The sequence below is a fragment of the Callorhinus ursinus genome, unplaced genomic scaffold, assembly GCF_003265705.2.
Source record: "Callorhinus ursinus isolate GAN/ISIS: 27379988/994484 unplaced genomic scaffold, GSC_fseal_2.0 scaffold17, whole genome shotgun sequence".
Taxonomy (NCBI): Eukaryota; Metazoa; Chordata; class Mammalia; order Carnivora; family Otariidae; genus Callorhinus; species Callorhinus ursinus.
The window spans coordinates 17,422,382-17,443,214 of record NW_027397079.1 but is presented as its reverse complement, the minus strand read 5'-3'; the positions used below and the strand labels follow the sequence as shown (position 1 = coordinate 17,443,214).

At 39.0% G+C, this 20,833-nt stretch overlaps 1 long non-coding RNA gene across 1 annotated transcript in view; it reads right to left on the bottom strand.

Moving 5' to 3' along the window:
- LOC141374348 (uncharacterized) overlaps nt 1-20,833 on the bottom strand; it is a 248,275-nt gene that overhangs the window by 118,447 nt on the left and 108,995 nt on the right. Inside the window, exon 2 of the long non-coding RNA XR_012381133.1 lies at nt 2,680-2,878. This is a non-coding gene — a long non-coding RNA (uncharacterized lncRNA). The remainder of the gene's footprint in view (nt 1-2,679; nt 2,879-20,833) is intronic.

Below are 20,833 nucleotides of genomic sequence, written 5' to 3'. Positions count from 1 at the left end.
AGATTTCTAAACTTTCTTTTTAAGGCTAAGGCAAAGCAGTAAAGATTTAAAATAATAGTGAAACTTTGTACAAACACTTGGAAAGCTTCCTATCAAAGAAAATGTGTCAAGCTTGTGCATTACAGTAGAAAAATATAACACTTACAGATACAGAGGTCATCCAACTCTCTACGTTGATATATCCAGCCAGTCTACAGAACTGGGTTTCATATACTTTTTCCATCCCGTGTCATTCTATTTTCCCAAAAGAAGCTTCTATTGTATTCAGATTGATAGGCTCACTTTCCCAGAGAAGATATGTACTCTCTTCGTGCTCTCAGCTCCCAGGGAATATCCTATGAATTCTCCCCACTTACCTATGTCACACATACTCTCTAAGATTGAGTATGAAAACCACCCTCTCCAAGAACACTTCACTAAATACACTAGTCTTGATGAACTCTACTCTTTCACTGAACTAATTTATTCTGTATTAATTTACTACGGTCTTAGAGTGTCTTGAATAGTGAGCTCCTCCTCCTAGATTCAAATATCTGAAGACAGAGATTATTCGGCATCTAATAAGTAATTGTTGAATAAATTAATGAAAGGTGATTTATATATCAGAAATTAATAACTCTTATATCTATTTAGAGTTAATATATAGCAATGGGGGGGTGTTAAAAAGCCATTTGAACAATTACGTTGGGTGGCTTCCAGTGGCGCACCGTGATTGTATAGTGGTTAGTACTCTGCATTGTGAACAATTATGTTAATACTAATGTCAATATTGCTTTTCTAAGTACATCTTAAGTGGTCAATTTCTAAAAGACTCTACCTGGAAATTATATAATGGGTTATATGTCCTACGTCCGCTCTCCTTCAACAGACCCACCTTTAGTCCTCATTACAGTCTATGTACTAGATTTTCTGTGAAAGGGTAGCACAGTTAGAACCACTAAATGTTAAAATACAAAGGGATTTTCAAAATGTTATTCAACTTTGCTAGTTTTAAAATAAGAAAATAAATGTCTAGGGAGGTAAGGCAGTTTTCTCTAATTACATAAATATAAAATGGTTAAATTGGTATTTTTAAAAAATTTATTTGAGAGAGAGAGAAAGAACAGGGGGAGGGGCAGAAGGAGAAGCAGACTCCCTGCTGAGCAGGGAGCCCAACATGGGGTTCGATCCCAGGACTCCAGGATCATGACCTGGGCTGAAGGCAGACTCTTAACCAACTAAGCCACCCAGGCACCTGGACTTTTTGATTCTGAAGCTAGTTATCTGTAGAATACTTTCTGGACCAACTTGGGTGATTTTATGTAGTCTATTTTAATTCTCTCTAACCAATGTACTTATTTGTTTCTCATTAAGCACATTTTTACAGCAGACATTTATAAAAGAAAAAAAGACAGACACTGTTCAAAACATTGGGTGTTTCAACAAAAGCTGGACATAATACCAACTGGCCAAATCATCTCTGAATCAGACCTCAAGTCTCTTACTGCTCTTCTGTGTTCACCCCACATGATCCCAGTCGTAATCAACAGAATCAAACCTGCACTGACTGGTTTTTCTAATTTGGGCTTTATATTTTCACTAGCTTAGTTTTTTTTTTTCAAAGACCCAATCTCAACAGCAAAGGTCTTAATTGTAGTATCGGACTTAGGGAGAAAGTTTAATAATATTAGAAATCATGTCATTAGGTAGATCATATTGACTAGTACAAAGTCATCACTGATCACACATGCCAAATAAAAGTATAATGACTACATAAACTGCAAATATTTTTGGCTTGATGTTTGCCTCTCTTTACCTCTGGGAAGAAAACACAAAAATATTAAATATGGGTAAAACTCCCATAAAAGGGGTAGCACCTGATTTACCTACACAAGGTGTCCAGGTGTGCTATGGCCTTAGTGACTTTGCCTGGGACTCAGATTCCTCCTCTGTAAACTTAGGATATGCAAGCAGAAAACTTCAAAGTTTCCTTCCAACTCTAAAATTTAAAACCTTTATTTTTCTACAAGAAAATGCTCATGTCACTAAAAGTTTGTTCTGGGGGAAATAATGATAAATTGGCTTTCTGGGGGTGAATAAAATGCCTGATTTCTAGTGTTTGCTGATTACTGTGGTATGAATACTCCCACCATGACCAATTTCAAGCTAACAATGTCAAATCAGCAGACAGAGAGTTGGAAAGAGATGGACACAATCCATTCTCCTGCAGGACAAGCCAATTCCAGCACACTGCTGACTGAAACTCATTAATAATTTTAGTTTTTGTAAAAAAAAGACATATTTACACATCTTTAGGTGTTTCCAATTTTATGTGTGTCCTGTAGGAATATGCATTTAGGTTCTTTCATTAGGCATGTGTTTATTAACATTGATTTTCTTAAAGGTTGAACTAAATTTGTACATCCCATCAACAAATATTTGCTGAGCACCTAATATTACAGGCAGTATTCAAGGCAATACAAGTTAGCAGTGAACAAAACAGACAAGTATCCTTACCCTAATGGAACTTGAGGTTTATCTCCAAATCATTTAAAGATGCTGTGGCAAAACAGAAGACATTGTGTCAGTTAGAAATGGCTTAGTTGCAAAACATAAACCAAATTAAATAAAACAAAATAAAATTCATCTTTGTTGTAAGAGACTTACTTGTTCTTATAAAAGCAAATTCTGGAATTATACCTGAGGTGAGTCTTCATCCAGTGGCTCAAATTAGTCACCAAGGATGCAGTTGTGTTTGTCTAACTAGGGTGCTTTTTTCTGCTTTACAGGGAACCCTTTGTAGGCCAATGATGTCCCTTCCTGGTAGCAAAATGGTTACTGTGTTTCAGATCTCCAACCTCAAATCCAAGAGGAGAAAGAAGGTGCCTTTCAGGAACTCCTGCACACCAAAGAAAGAGCCTCTATTTTAGCAAAAGCCCCAGAACATATCACCTTAGTTCTTATTAGATTATTTACCCATCTCTAAAAAAATCTCTTTGGCCAAGGGGGTGAGATCTGTTGAGTCACTGAAGCCCATGACATTTCACCATTGGAGTCAGATGTGGGTCTCCTGTCAACTCAAATCTCACGGATCAGAGAGAAGGTAGTTCTTCTAAAAGAAAAACTGTTTTGAAAGAAAAAACCCACAATAATAAGTTGCAAGTGTCAGTTACTGGTACTTTCAGAGCCTGAAGTGTGAATTATCATACTGTCAGAAAAATGAAGAGAGCCTGTATGGTTTCCATCTTTCTGGCCACTTACAAAAAAAGCCTGCCTCTGGGCTATGGTCTAATAAGGGATCTCAGACATGATCAAAAGTTAATATTTTTAAAAAGTACTAGCTGAAGATTAGGACATTTGCAATTAATTAACACAGCTGCCCCAGTTAGTCCAGTGGAAAAACAGAAAAGATACTTAACAAGGATCAAAGAGTCTCCTTTTCACATTTTAATTTTTTTAAAAGATTTTATTTATTTATTTATTTGACAGAGAGAGACACAGCAAGAGAAGGAACACAAGCAGGGGGAGTGGGAGAGGGAGAAGCAGGCTTCCCACAGAGCAGGGAGCCCAATGAGGGGCTTGATCCCAGGACCCTGGGATCATAACCTGAGCCAAAGGCAGACATTGGAGGACTGAGCCACCCAGGCGCCCCACATTTTATTAATTTTTCAAAGATTTTATTTACTTGACAGAGAGAAGGGAGAACAAGCACGGGGTGCAGCAGGCAGAGGGAGAGGGAAAAGCAGGCTCCCCACGCGGCTCGATTCCAGGACCCTGGGATCAGGACCTGAGCCGAAGGCAGATGCTTAACTGACTGAGCCACCCAGGCGCCCCTATATTTTATTAATTTTTAACAAGTCACAGAAATTTCTTGGTGATATCAAGTTTTTTACTCTATATCAATAAGATGAATTGAGAGAGCCAACTATTTTAGAGCAAGTCAGAATGTCCCTGACAATAATCACACTACACAGATGCTTGTAGTAATTTCTGCAGAAATATGTAGATGGAAGGTTGAAACTTATGACATTTGGGGGAAAATAGTTGTCTTTCAGTAACTGCCATGGATTATAAGAAATTTTCAGTTAATGACTATGTAACTGATTTTGAAGCTTTAGGTTTTCTTCTCCAAAAATATCTACACATAACTTTTTCACATGTGTATCTTTCTCTCTTTCAAATGAGTATCTGCAAAGTGCATTTAGGCCAAGGTTCAAAAAATATTGAGGCATTATTAAAATGTATTAAATTTCTCTTCTTCAGATGTTCATGAAAGAGACTGACAACCAGAGGCCTTAGTTTTAGATATCTTTATGTCAACCAAGTGCATATCTTTTTCAACTATAATTATCCTCTTTTTACTATGATTAAGTTGCAACCTGGCTAGTGACGTCAGTAGTTTCATCTAGATGTTCCTTGTATCATTAATCTAAATCCCATCAGAGTCTAGCTGTAACTTAATCCTGTTCCTCTTTGTTGTAGCCTCAAGGGAAATTAAGGGCAGCAATTAACCTAAGGATCTCAATTAAAACTCCTAATGGCATGCATTTTTTTTTTTTTGTACAAGGAAACTGCCACCCACTGGCCTTGTTGGGATAGACTTAGCTTGCTCTATTTCCATTTGAGTCACAGTTGATGAAGCAGAGGTATTTCAGTTATGTATTGCTGTATAACAAACTACCTTAACATTTAGTGGCTTCAAACAATAACCATTTTATTAAATATCATAACTACAGATCAGGAATTTAGGCAGGCAGTGCTCATGTGGGTGATTCTGCTGCACAGAGCATTGGCTAGGGACAGGTGGTGTTAGCTGGGCTGGGCTGGAGGGTCCAAGATGGCTTCACTCACATGGCTGGTCCTTTAGCGGGGACACTGGAAGGCTGGACTCAGCAGGACCCTTCCCCCCTTTCAATGTAATCTCAGAGCCTTCATGCATGTCATTCAAGCAAGGTGGTTAACACAGCAGCTCAAGGCTCCAGGAGAGACTGTTGTTCTACCAGAGGCCGAGGTAGAAGCTATAAGGCTTCTCCTACCTAACTGTGGAAGTCCTCCTTCCAGGTCACTTCTACTATAACTCTACCTATCAAGCAGATCACTATGGCAAGGCCAGTTTTAAAGGGAAGTAAATCAGACTCATCTTTCAGTGGTAGTAGAAAAGAATTTGCAACCCTCTGTATTCTGCCATAGGCAGCAAATCTATAGGTTTGCTAGGGATGCAAAGCCATGTTGAACAGGTAAACTAGGGAAATCACATTCCACTTTCAGTAACCTGAAATCGAGAAATTGGTAAGATGGCCATTTAGCTATGATAAAGCGGGGCACAGATATGAGTCAAGGCCAGTGTAAAGCCAGCTGAGAAAGGGGAGAGCAGCTATAGATACACTTTTCAAGGGATTACATGGCTCCTGAGAGAGAGAGATGGAAAGAACAGCTGTCTAAGTCCTAATGAACTTTTTCTTTTTTGACCTTTCTTCTTTTTTAAAGATTTTATTTGAGAGAGAATGACAGAGAGAGCACATGAGAAGGGAGAGGTCAGAGGGAGAAGCAGACGCCCCGCTGAGCAGAGAGCCCAATGCAGGACTCGATCCCAGGACTCCAGGATCATGACCTGAGCCAGAGGCAGTCACTTAACCAACTGAGCCACCCAGGTGCCCAGTCTTAATGGCCTTTTGATGCCAATCCTTATATACCTTTTTGATAAAACTATTGCTATTCTTGATGTTACTTACATGAGACACTATTTCTTGAAACCAAAAATTTGTTGAGCCAGCTACTCACCATTTGTACACAATGGTTTTACTAAGTTTTGGCTTTAAAAACAAAATGCTATATGTTCCTGCATCTTTTGCAATAACATTTCCTTGTCAAAGTATTTCTCAGGTGGAATATTCCTAAACGAGTCTTTAGTACTAAACTACAACAACCATACACATGCTGAAAAATCACATCTCGAGTCTGTATTATGCCAAAATATGTGGATAGAAGTTGAAAACTCAGCTAATTTTGAAGGATTTTTCTATCTAATACCAATCACCTAGTTATTTGAATTCAAATTACTGATTGATGTCTACCTGTTTTATCCCTCTATCCTACAGATTAGGCTGAGCCCTAGAAGGCAAAGAATGGGTGGCAGGAGAATAAGGCTGGATAGTTAAACTTCTCATTCATGGAAAATTCAGCCATGATTTGATGAGACCAATTGGGCCATGTTTCAACTATATAATAGGTATAAAAATATTAGAAATTGATTCTTGAAGACATAAACTGTAAAATAGCACTCCTTACATAATATAATCTAAAGCTCCACCTTTATTTCCTTAAAAGTATACTGCCATTTAGATTTTTTAAGAGGGTAAAACTTCAGGGAATTATACGACTAGTGGGAAAAATTCAAATATTGTCTAAAAGGGAACCCGGTCTATTTCTAAAAAATATCTTAGTCTACTGCTAAAAATTCATAAGCATTTCAACATCAAATATTCAAAAGTTTCCTTCTGCCATGTAAAATTCTACAGAATATATCTGATTTTAAAGTCACTAGACTGGTTGCGTCTGAGTCTTTAATATTGGATTTTTTCTCATGAAAAACAACAGTTTGTACTCCACATGCAGTTGGACTATTGAAGTAAAACTTTCAGTGTATTTCATTAAATCTGAGATAAACATAAGCTGATTATTCTGGTCAGAACGAAAGTTGGTTTAGGTAGTAGAAATAAAAGAAACATAACAAGTCCCCAAACCTAACCTTCTATTGAGTAAAAAGAGAGGACTTGCCTTTTTTGTTGTTGTTGTTAAATTAAAGAAATTTATAGGAAGCTCAACCACCATTGCTGAAGAGTAGTGTGTTCCTTTTTTGGAGTTCCGTATAGGCAAAGAACAAGTGGCTACCTCTGGAGATTTTTAAATTCTGATTCCATGCTGAAAAGTCTCATTTTTGTTACAAGGAAAAATGAAGAAAAAGTCCTGAATTTTTTTTATATTATTGGGTTTTTTTTCCATGTCAGAAAGAATCATCTCTCTTTCTCCAGCTAATGTTGGTGTTCCAATCACAACCATTTAATGTGTTTCTCATATGAAAATTTTTAATCTGAAAAGATAGCATACAAGTTTAAAAACTACATTTGCAGAGATTTTCAATGGGATCAACAGAATACATCACAAACACACACCTAAATCACAGGGCAGGAGGTCAGAACAAACCTCAAATAGCTTAGATATCATCTCTTACTTTGAAGGACATTATGTTCAGGTAAATAGCAATGCATCCAAAGCCCTTTCTGGAAGAGAAATCACGGCTTTTACGAAGCCTTAATTTTCTTTCTTGTTTATTAGATGCCATTTCAACTTCACAATGAAACATGCTTATTTTCCTACACAACAACAAATTGAAGGTGAAATTAGGCCATAATTTTTTTTTAATTTGCCATGTGCTTAGTTTGTCACTTTCTGGGTATTCTCTCTAATGTATGTGTGTATGTTGAGAGCGTGGTCATTTTATGCTTAGTGAAGATCCTTTTCTGTGAGGGTAAAGGTGTTTTAAGCAGAGACAGGCAGCCACAATGAAGGCTGTCCCTCAGAAGAGGGTGCCAGGCCCTGCAGCAAAAGCAAAGACTGGAGAAATGTGTGGAGATGGGGAGGGTAGGGCCCCCCAAACGTTATTTAATATGTAATAGATTCTAGACCGGGTATCAAATGAAACTGAAAATTTCTATGGATTTTTGCTGCTTCTGCAAACAATAGTTTTGCTTCTGCGGCAAGGATACAGTCATCTTCTACCCTATGATTTAACACTTAATTAAACTGAATGTTACCCTAATATATGTGCACAAATTCAGTACAAATTCAAACATTTCTAAGTAGATTTTTGGTGTGAGCATTGTGGCATAAATCATCTTTCTTCTTCCTAGAAATCACAAAAGAAACCTCCATTTTGAGCAAAACTAGATGAATGTAATCCCTACAGTCTAAAATGCATGTACAAAATGTAAAAAAAAAAAAAAAAAAGAAAGAAAAAAATGGGCAGAGCTCAGGAAATGGCAGGAAGTATACTTTCTGAAAATGGTTCCCTCAACTAAAACATATGACTATGTTCCTTGTTAGTAATCTGTGGAGAAATCAGGGTTGGAGACAGAAGACTTCTTGAACCTGGTTTGTTTCAAAGAGGTGGAGGAAATGAGCTACAAACAGTCCTGGTCAGACACACTTGCAGGAAGCTATTTGTCTCCATGGCATCAGAGGACAGAATCTTTTATATTAAAAATATGGAAGGTTCCTCTGACTCTTCTCTTATGTGGAAAATTTCCACAAACTCTAACTCATTTAATGACTGGGGGTGGGGACAGAAAACAACAACTAGGAACTGGGAAATCATTGATACAAAATACTGTAAGAAAAAATTGGGGAAAAACAAAACAGTAAAACTTACAAACAGAGAAAGAACACTTACCAGAAAAAAATGGTGCAGGCAAAAAGAGACTGAATATTTTCCCATGGTTTAAAAATTCTTTTTTTTTTTTTTATTTATTTGAGAGAGAGAGAATGAGAGATAGAGAGCACGAGAGGGAAGAGGGTCAGAGGGAGAAGCAGACTCCCTGCTGAGCAGGGAGCCCGATGTGGGACTCGATCCCGGGACTCCAGGATCATGACCTGAGCCGAAGGCAGTCGCTTAACCAACTGAGCCACCCAGGCGCCCTGGCTTAAAAATTCTTAATGAATAAGCTCTATGTAGGGGGATCACAATTCAGAAATTTGATAACTTGGGAAATTAATGCTTAAATAACAGTAAATAAAATATGAGCTTGAAGAACTCAGATTTTAAAAAAAGAAAATGAAATTGGAAGGAGCACTAGGAAGAACAGAAATTAAAGACAGTGCACTAATGGATAAAGATGACAGATGAGAAAAGTACATGAAATGAAATGAGGATAAAGAAAGAATCTAAAAGATCAGGAAGAAAGGATACACAAAGCAGATAAAAGAATTCTGAGAAAGAATTGAACCTTGAAGAAAACAAAATTGAATAAAATAATTAAATTTTAAGAATTTGTTCTGAAATTAAAAGAAGCCACAAAATGAGAATGACTAAATGAAAAAGCATACTGTGTGTTAGGGAAAATCAAACTGGAATGGTCAACATCAAAATGTATTTAGGAAAATGACTGTACTTTAAAGAACTGGGGGACAGCAAGGCTAAAAAAATAGTTATTTGTAAGGAGGGTAAAAGACTGGCCTCTACTTTCCCAGGCAAAATTTAAAGACAGCAAAGCAATACCCACAAGATACTGAAAAGAAGAAAGCATAAGGCAAATTGTCCTTTGGTGCAAAAATGTTAGCAAAACATCCCTAAATGTGCAGTAATGTAGGAAATACTGTTCTGAGGAGTTCTTTAAGAAACTACTGGAGAGTGAATCTCAGCGAACCAAGAGATGACAAAGGAAAGTATGACAAAAGGATTTGTAATCATCACTAAATGTATGTCCTGGTGGGAGTAAGACTTAAACAATGTGGTCATAACACAAACCCATAGGCTATTTTGAGACACATTTAAAATAAAGTAATTCTTGGGGCCCGTGGGTGGCTCAGTCAGTTAAGGATCTGTCTTCGACTCAGGTCATGATCTCAGGGTCCTGGGATCGAGCCCTGCATCGGGCTCCTTACTCAGTAGGGAGTCTGCTTCTCCCTCTTCCTCCACCCCTTCCCCCTGCTCGTGTGCTCTCTCTCTCAAATAAATAAAATCTTTAAAAAAATAGAGTAATTCTGAAATGGTGGAAATGAAGGAACAGCGTGCAATATGGTGCAAAAAAGAAAGCAGAGAACAAATTTTCACATCAGACTAGGTAGAGTTCACACCAAAACCATACCATGTTTTATCCAATCTAAAATGTCATTGATTTTATGATTCACTATCATTTTATGTTTCATTAAAAAGAATATATCCTGCCAATTAAATTGTGATTCAATACTTTCTTGTGACTTAAGATTTTTATTCTGTACTTACTGAAATAGGTAGACTTATTAAAACAAAGATTTTAAAAAGTCATATATCACTACTAGGCATTCAAAAGAGAAATACATCAATGAAACATATGGTTTATTATTTCCAGAAATTCTTGACATTCAGATACTGTTCATTTGAATCCACCACTAACTGAAATTCACTAATGTCCATGATGTTCTGCATGGTATCAGTTTCTGTGCCATCAAGAGCATTGGTGATGTAACATTTCCTAAGAGCTCTTCATTATTGATTCCAGAATTTTCGTCAAAGCCAAATTTCTGCAAATCATGAAACAGTTGGCACACATGAATCAGATAGAGGAGAGCTTAATAAAGAAACCATTTATATAGCTATGGGCAGGGTGTGTAGCTCAGTATCCCAGGTGGTAGGGAGCCCTTATAATTCCTAGTCCTGATAGGGCAAGAAGAAAGAGCAGTACTGCTAACTGTAGAGTCCAGCTCTTAGGAGCCATAGCCTCTGGTTAGAGCCACTGCTATGGCCTATGGAGTAAGCCAAGGGAAGAATATCCCAACCTCCTTCCTTCATCTCCTGCTGGGGTTCCTTACTGGTTGAGTACAACTAACATCCATCAGGTCAATGAGCCCCTTAATCAATACAGTCCTTCCAGGATACTCCAGATTGGAAATAATGGATATTGAAACAAAGCACCTATTAAACTGTAGCCACCTGATCTTCTTGTATATTTTATACACCTCTGTCATAACAACCCATTGTGTAGTAATTTATTTGCCTACTTAACTGTCTCTTCTTGGGGCCTGTGGGCAGGGACTGTGTCTAGCTTAATTCTGCATTCCTAGAGTGCAGTGATGGGGACATAAAGCTTTGGGTATTATGGGTTGGGTTTCTCAGTGCCTGGGTGTCCTGCTGGCAGATCTGATTCACTAAGTCTGGAAGAAAACCCAAATTTTACCTGGGGTCATTACAGTCACAGACAATGATGCCAAAGTACTATAACAATTTGAGAACCACTGAAATGTATTTACAGGTGACTGTAATACTATTATTATGTTACTTGGGTTATCCTAAATTAAAACCTGTTACTCTAAGGATCCTAAAAAAACTCTTGAGAAAGGCCAGAGGAGATTCACTTCCTCCCCAATTTTTTGGTATCCATGGAGATAACTTTCCCCTAATGAATCCTGTTCTCAGACTTCTGGGAAGATGAGGATCCTGAACTCACTTCATTCAATGGATACACTGAGATTATAGCCACACTGGTGCAACACACCCTGAAAATCACCCTGAAGACTAGCAGAACACATTTTCCACAGTTAATCACGGAGAGGAGGCCACATTAAAAGGTTAGGAAGGATGGAGAATTACAAAGGGGAGTCAGGAACCAAACCCCTGGCAAGACTAACCACAAATGAGAGGGACACCACAATTATACAGAAATAAGATCATACCCCACATCAGGCACCCCAGACATAGGGACCTGCACTGGGAAGACGGGTATCCAAACATACGGCTTTGAAAACCAGTGGAGCTTAACTTCATGAGTTTTTACAATCAGTGAGACTTAACACTAGGTACTTCAAATATCAGTGGGCTTAGCTCCAGGAGAGCTGGAACGTGAAAGAAAACAGTCTCCACTCTTAAAGAACCAGCCTTACAAATAACCTGGCCAAAATACAGCATAGAAGCAACAATTTGAGAAGCCCCTGGGGTATAGTGTGAGGGAGATTCATTTACTACTCTCAGGATGTAGACTGGAGGGGCAGGCGTTTTTTAAGAGACTTCTCCAAGGACAAAGGATCTGGCAGGTGCCACTCTCCCCCCACCTAGATAACAGGACACTTGCAGACCCAGCACAAACAGTCTCCACCTACCTTGCTAGCACTGTGCACCCTGCTCCTGTGTTCTCCTAGGGATCCACCCCAACTAAATCACCCCACTCTGCAGGAGACTTTCCAAAGCAGCTCCTGCCCTGATACACTCTGCAAGCAGCCTCAGCAGGGCAAGTGCCATTTCAAAGCAACTTTTGCCCTGGAGAAAGGGTAAGATAACCACATACACTAGTGCACCTGTAGTCACAGCAGACAAACTTTATAGCCACTAGCACAGACAGCACCCTGCCAATTAGTAGGACTGCTGTCCTACTAATCATCAACAAAATCATCAACAAAAGCCTCTAAAGGGACAATGTGCACAGAGAAATCCCTGTCGTTCAGTGTGACAGAGCCCCGGCATATGGGCTGAGGGCAGGCATCTGGTCTGACTGCTGACACCACCCAGCATTAAGCCTGAAGGGGCCTCAGACTGGCCCCTTTACAGCACAGGAACCAAACTCTGTCCAGTAAACCCACAACAAGCAAAGTGGGCCATTGCAGCTGACTGGACTGATGGCAAACACAGCTCAGCCACAACAGTGGGGCACACACAACTCACAGGTGAAACCCTGAAATTTCCAGTTTTGGAGAAAAAAGAACCATTGCACTACAAAGCACCACAGGATCTCTTCTTCATTAGGCACAACTTTCAAAAATCAGGAGATAGACAGCTAACTTTCCTAATGTACAGAAACATGGAAAGTTAGACAAAATGAGAGAGAGAAATAGGTCTCAAATCAAAGAACAGGACAAAACCACAGCAAAGTAAATAAACAAACAAACAAACAAATAAATAAAATGAAACGGAGCTAAACAATACGATAAAAAATTAAAAGTAATGGTCATAAAGATACTCACTGGGCTAGGAAAGAGAGGTGAAGATCTTAGAATTTCAACAATGAGAAAAAATATAAAAAGAAACATAAAAAAACCTCAGTAATTGAAATTAAAAATAACTAATGGGACTCAACAGCAGACTAGAGGAGGCAGAAGAATGAATCAGTGATCTGGAAGAGAGTAATAGAAAGCAACCAAACCAAATAGCAAAAAGGAAAAAGAATAAAACATGAGAATAGGTTAAAGGATCTCTATGGCATATTAAAGTGTAATAGCATTCCCTTTATAGGGATCCAAACAGGAGAAGAGAAAGAGAAGGTGGCAGAAAATTTATTTGAAATAATAGCTGAAAACTTCCCTCATTTGAAGAAGGAAACAGAACTCCAGGTCCAGGAAGCACAAAACTCAAGACAAAATTAACTCAAGAAGGTCCACACCAAGATACATAATAATTAAAATGGCAAAAGGCAGTGATAAAGAGAGAATTTTAATAGCAGCAGAAGAAAAGAAAACACATAGAAGGGAAACTCCATAAGGCTATCAGCTGGTTTTTCAGCAGAAATTTTGCTGGTCAGAAGAGAGTGGCATGATATATTCAAAGAGATGAAAGGAAAAAAATCCACAACCAAGAAACTAAACATAGGAAGGTTAGCACTCAGAATAGAAGGAGAGAGAGAGTTTCTCAGACAAATAAAAGTTAAAGAAGTTATCGCCACTAAACCAACCTTACAAGAAATGTTAAAGGAAGTTCTTTGAGTGGAAAGAAAAGGCAGTAAGAAAGGAGAAAAGAAAAATATGAAAGGAAAAAAATTCACAGGTAAATGCAAAAACCATAATGAAAGTAGTAGATTAATCAGTTATAAAACCACTACGGAGGTTAAAACACAAAAGCAGGAAAATGAATTACATCTATTAAAAATCAAAAGATTTACAAAATAAAAGAAATTATGGCTTTATGTACATAAAGTGTGGAGAGAGGAATAAAATTTAGTGCTTTTAGAATGGATTAAAACTTTAAGCAACTACCAACTTGACTGTTATACACATAAGATGTTATAGATGAATCTTTTCGTGACCACAAATCAAAAACCTATCATATGTACACAAAAAGTAAAGAAAAATGTATCCAAGCATAACAATAAGAAGCCATCAAACCACAAGAGAGCAAGAGAAGAACAGAGAAGAACTACAAAAACAATCATAAAAGAACAAATTGGCTATAAGTACACACCTATCATAATTACGTTAAGCATAAATGGATTAAATGCTCCATACAGAAGACACAGGGTGACTGAATGGATAAAACAGCAAGACCTATCTATATGCTGCCTATAAGAGAATCACTTCGGAGCTAAAGATGCATGCAGATTGAAACTGAAGGGGTAGAAAAATGTTCACCATGCAAAAGGAAGTGAAAAGAAAGCTGGGGTAGCAATGCTTACACTGGACAAAATAGACTTTAGAAAAAAGACTGTAAGAAGAGCCAAAGAAGGACATTACATAATGATAAACGGAACAATCCAAAGGGAAGATATAACAATTGTAAATGTCTATGAAACCAATATGAAAGCACCCGAATACATAAAGCAAATATTAACAGACAAAAGGGGGGAGCAGAGCAAGATGGCGGAGGAGTAGGAGACCTGGATTTCATCTGGTCTCAGGAGTTCAGCTGAATAGGAATCAAACCGTTCTGAACACCTATGAACTCAACAGGAGACTGAAGAGGAGAGTAGCAACAACTCTCTGAACAGAGAAGCGACCACTTTCTGGAAGGTAGGACGTGCGGAGAAATGAATCCGAGGCGATATTCGGGAGGATAGACGGCGGGGGAGGGGGCCTCCGTCGGCCGCTTCTGGCAAGTGCTAGAGCCGCGGAGCACAAAATCGGACCTTTTAGGAGTCGGCTCCGTGGAGGTACGTCGCTGCAGTGGCTAAGCGGGGGGTGGAACCCTCGCGGGACAGTGTGGTCTCAGGACCCTCGGGGTCACAGAAAGACTGGGGGTGACTGAGTGCGGCAGAGCTCCCAGGTATTGGAGCGGGGAAGCTGGCTGCAGAGACGGAGCGGAGGCACTGGCTCTCAGCTTGGGGTTGCCATAAACTGTGATCCGCGGCCCAGTCGGGGCACTGCTCCTCCAGCAGGGACCCAACAAGCGGCAGAGCCGGGGAGACTCCCCTCCCTCCCCTGGGAGGAGCGGCGTGGGAGCGCACCGCAGGGATCTGCTGGGTTTGGAGACTCCACACGGGGTCGGGGGCCAGAGATAGAAACGCTCGGTCACAAGCTGGGTGAGCGCGGAGTGCAGCCAGAGACCGGGGAGACAGGAGTGACTGCTTTTCTCTGGGGGCGCATTAAGGAGCAGGGCCCCGAGTTCTCAGCTGCTCCGGGTGGAGATTAGAAGGCCACCATTTTCACCCTGGTCCTCCAAAGCTGTATGGAGAGCTTGCAGGGAACAAAAGCTCCTGAGAGCAACCCAAGCAGCTTGCTTAGCCTGGACCGACAAGGGCGGGGCAATTCCGCCTCCGGCAAAGACATTTGGGAACCATGGCAACAGGCCCCTCCCCCAGAAGATCAGCACGAACAGCCAGCAAGCCAAGACCAAGTTTAACGATCAAGGAAAACGGCAGAACTCCAGCGCTAGGGGAATAATGCACATAGAATTCATGGCTTTTTTTTAACCATGATTCATTAGTTCATCAAAGTTAATATTTTTTTAACTTTTTAAAATTTTTCTTTTTCCCCTTTTCAACCAACATCTTATCAATCCCTTTTTTAAAAAAAACATTTTTTATTTTTCACTTTTAGAGTCATATTTTATCCCTTCAAAGTAGTTACCTTTATTTTTGGCATATATATATAAGTTGTTCTCTCTTTAAAATTTTGAGATACAGTTTCTTCTAACAGATCAAAATATACCCTAAATCACTAGTGTATGGCTTTGTTCTAGTCTCCTGCCTGATCACACTCTCTCCCTTTTTTTTCTCTTTTAAATCTTCTTTCTTTTTTCAAACTTATCAATTCCTTTTATAAAATCTTTTATAATTTTCATCTTTACAATCATCTTCCATCCCTTCATTGTATCAACCCTTATTTTGTACATATATGTCTTTCTTCCTTTAAAATTTTAGGAGGCACTTTTTTCTAACAGACCAAAACACACCCGAAATCTAGTGTGTAGCACTGATCTATGCACTAGCCTGATATTTGATCATATTCTCCTTTTTTTGTATTGTTCTGTTTTTGTTTTTATCGTTTGTTTTTTTCTTTCTTTTTTCTTTCTTTCCCTTTCTTTTCCCCTGGTTTCAGGTCTTTTCTGATTTGTATAGAGTATATTTGCTGTGGACGTTGTTAACCTGTTAGCATTTTGTTCTCTCATTCATCTATTGTCCTTTGGACAAAATGACAAGATGAAAAAAATCACCTCAGCAAAAAGAACAAGAGGTACTACCATCTGCCAGGGACTTACTCAATACGGACATTAGTACGATGTCGGACCTAGAGTTCAGAATCATGACTTTAAAGATACTAGCTAGCTTTGAAAAAAAGCATGGAAGTTATTAGAGAAACCCTTTCTGGAGAAATAAAAACTAAAATCTAACCAAGTCGAAATCAAAAAGGCTATTAATGAGGTGCAATCAAAAATGGGGGCACTAACAGCTAGGATAAATGAGGCAGAAGAGAGAATCAGCGATATACAAGACCAAATGATGGAAGATAAAGAGGCTGAGGAAAAAAAGAGACAAACAACTACAGGATCACGAAGGCAGAAATAGAGAGATAAGTGATATGATAAGAGGAAACAACATTAGAATAATTGGGATCCCAGAAGAAGAAGAAAGAGAGAGAGGGGCAGAAGGTATACTGGATAAAATATAGCAGAGAACTTCCCTAATGTGGGGAAGGAAACAGGCATCAAAATCCAGGAGGTACAGAGAACCCCTCTCAAAATCAATAATAATAGGTCAACACCTTGACATCTAATAGTAAAACTTACGAGTCTCAGAGGCAAAGAGAAAATCTTGAAAGCAGCTCGGGAGAAGAGAGATGTAACCTACAATGGTAGAAATATTAGATTGGCAACAGACCTATCCACAGAGACTGGCAGGCCAGAAAGGATTGACATGATATCTTCAGAGCACTAAACGAGAAAAAAAATGCAGCCAAGAATACTATATCCAGCCAGGCTGTCATTGAAAATAGAAGGAGAGAACAACAGCTTCCAGGACAAACAAACTAAAGGAATTTGCAAAAATGAAACCAGCCCTCCAAGAAATATTGAAAGGGGTCCTCTAAGCTAAGAGAGAGCCTAAAAGCAGCATAGACCAGAAAGGAACACAAACAATATACAGTAACAGTCACCTTACAGGCAATAAAATGGCACTAAATTCATACCTTTCAATAGTTACCCTGAATGTAAATGGGCTCAGTGCCCCAATCAAAAGACACAGGCTAGCAGGTTGGATTAAAAAACAAGACCCATCAATATGCTGTCTGCAAGAGACTCATTTTAGACCCAAAGACACCCCCACATTGAAAGTGAGAGGGTGGAAAACCATTTACCATGCTAATGGACACCAAAAGAAAGCTCGGGTGGCAATCCTTATATCAGACAAATTAGATTTTAAAACAAAGACTGTAATAAGAGATGAAGAAGGACACTATATCCTACTTAAAGGGTCTATCCAACAAGAAGATCTAAAAATTGTAAATATCTATGCCCCTAACATGGGAGCAGCCAATTATATAAGGCACTTAATAACAAAAGCGAAGAAACACATGGACAACAATACAATAATAGTGGGGACTTTAACACCCCCGACTGAAATGGACAGATCATCTAAGCAAAAGATCAACAAGGAAATAAAGACTTTAAATGACACACTGGACCAAATGGACTTCACAGACATATTCAGAACATTCCATCCCAAAGCAACAGAATACACATTCTTCTCTAGTGCCCACGGAACATTCTCCAGAATAGATCACAACCTAGGTCACAAATCAGGTCTCACCCAGTACCAAAAGATTGGGATCATTCCCTGCATATTTTCAGACCACAATGCTTTGAAACTAGAACTCAATCACAAGAGAAAAGTCAGAAAGAACTCAAATACATGGAGGCTAAAGAGCATCCTACTAAAGAATGAATGGGTCAACCAGGAAATTAAAGAAGAATTAAAAAAATTCATGGAAACCAATGAAAATGAAAACACAACTGTTCAAAATCTTTGGGATACAGCAAAGGCAGTCCTGAGAGGAAAGTATATAGCACTTCAGCCTTTCTCAAGAAACAAGAAAGGTCTCAAATACACAACCTAGCCCTACACCTAAAGGAGCTGGAGAAAGAACAGCAAATAAAGCCTAAACCCAGCAGGAGAAGAGAAATAATAAAGGTCAGAGCAGAAATCAATTAAGTAGAAACCAAAAGAACAGTAGAAGAGATCCACGAAACTAGGAGCTGGTTCTTTGAAAGAATTAACAAGATTGATAAACCCCTGGCCAGACTTATCAAAAAGAAAAATGACCCAAATCAACAAAATCATGAATGAAAGAGGAGAGATCACAACCAACACCAAAGAAATACAAACAATTATAAGAACATATTATGAGCAACTCTATGCCAGCAAATTAGATAACCTGGAAGAAATGGGTGCATTCCTAGAGATGTATCAACTACCAAAATTGAACCAGGAAGAAATAGAAAACCTCAACAGACCTATAACCACGAAGGAAATTGAAGCAGTCATCAAAAATCTCCCAAAAAACAAAAGCCCAGGGCCAGATGGCTTCCCACGGGAATTCTATCAGACATTCAAAGAATAATTAATATGTATTCTCCTGAAACTGTTCCAAAAAATAGAAATGGAAGGAAAACTTCCAAATTCATATTATGAGGCCACCATTACCTTGATCCCCAGACCAGACAAAGACCCCATCAAAAAGGAGAATTACAGACCAATATCCTTGATGAACATGGATGCAAAAATTCTCACCAAAATACTAGCCAATAGGATCCAACAGTACATTAAAAGGATTGTTCACCACGACCAAGTAGGATTTATCCCTGGGCTGCAAGTTTGGCTCAACATCCACAAATCAATCAACGTAATATATTAACAAAAGAAAGAAGAAGAATCCTATGATCCTCTCAATAGATGCAGAAAAAGCATTTGACAAAGTACAGCATCCTTTCTTGATCAAAACTCTTCAGAGTATAGGGATGGAGGTTACATACCTCAATATCATAAAAGCCATCTATGAAAAACCTACAGCAAATATCATTCTCAATGGGGAAAAGCTGAGAGCTTTCCCCCTAAGGTCAGGAATGCAGCAGGGATGTCCACTATCACCACTGCTATTCAACATAGTATTAGAAGTCCTAGCCACAGCAATCAGACAACAAAAAGAAATCAAAGGCATCCATATTGGCAAAGAGGAAGTAAACTCTCACTCTTTGCAGATGATATGATACTGTATGTGGAAAACCCAAAAGACTCCACCCCAAAACTGCTAGAACTCATACAGGAATTCAGTAAAGTAGCAGGATATAAAATCAATGCACAGAAATCAGTGGCATTCCTATACACCAACAACAAGACAGAAGAGAGACAAATGAAGGAGTCGATCCCATTTACAATTGCACCCAAAACCATAAGATACCTAGGAATAAATTTATCCAAAGAGGCAAGGGATCTGTACTCAGAAAACTATAAAATACTCATGAAAGAAATTGAAGAAAACACAAAGAAATGGAAAAAAGTTCCATGCTCATGGATTGGAAGAACAAACATTGTGAAGATGTCAATGCTACCTATAGCAATCTACACATTCAATACAATCCCCATCAAAATACCATCCACTCTTTTCAAAAAAATGGGACAAATAATCCTAAAATTTGTATGGAACCAGAAGAGACCCCGAATAGCCAGAGGAACGTTGAAAAAGAAAAGCAAAGCTGGGGGCATCACAATTCTGGACTTCCAGCTCTATTACAAAGCTGTCATCATCAAGAGAGTATGGTACTGGCAAAAAAACAGACACATAGATCAATGGAACAGAATTGGGAACCCAGAAATGGACCCTCAACTCTATGGTCAACTCATCTTTGACAAAGCAGGAAAGAATGTCCAACGGCAAAAAGACAGTCTCTTCAACAAATGGTGTTGAGAAAATTGGACAGCCATGCAGAAGAATGAAACTGGACCATTTCCTTACACCACACAGAAAAATAGACTCCAAATGTTTGAAAGACCTAAACGTGAAACAGGAGTCCATTAAAATCCTAAAGGAGAACACAGGTAGCAACCTCTTCGACCTCAGCCACAGCAACTTCTTCCTAGAAACATCGCCAAAGGCAAGGGAAGCAAGGGCAAAAATGAACTATTGGGGTTTCATCAAGATAAAAAGCTTTTGCACAGCAAAAGAAACAGTCCCCAAAACCAAAAGACAACCGACAGAATGGGAGAAAATATTTGCAAATGACATATGAGATAAAGGGCTAGTATCCGAAATCTATAAAGAACTTATCAAACTCAACACCCAAAGAACAAATAATCCAATCAAGAAATGGACAGAGGACATGAACAGACATTTTTCCAAAGAAGACATCCAAATGGCCAAGAAACACATGAAAAAGTGCTCCACATCGCTCGGCATCAGGGAAATCCAGATCAAAACCTCAATGAGATACCACCTCACACCCGTCAGAATGGCTGAAATTAACAAGTCAGGAAACGACAGATGTTGGCAGGAATGCGGAGAAAGGGGAACCCTCCTACACTGTTGGTGAGAACGCAAGCTGGTGCAGCCACTCTGGAAAACAGTATGGAGGTTCCTCAAACAGTTGAAAATAGAGCTACCCTATGATCCAGCAATTGCACTAGTGGGTATTTACCACAAAGACACAAATGTAGGGATCCGAAGGGGTACGTGCACCCCGATGTTTATAGCAGCAATGTCCACAATAGCCAAACTGTGGAAAGAGCCAAGATGTCCATCGACAGATGAATGGATAAAGAAGATGTGGTATATATACACCATGGAATATTATGCAGCCATCAAAAGGAATGAGATCTTGCCATTTGCAACGACGTGGATGGAACTGGAGGGCGTTACGCTGAGTAAAATAAGTCCATCAGAGAAAGACATGTATCATATGACCTCACTGATA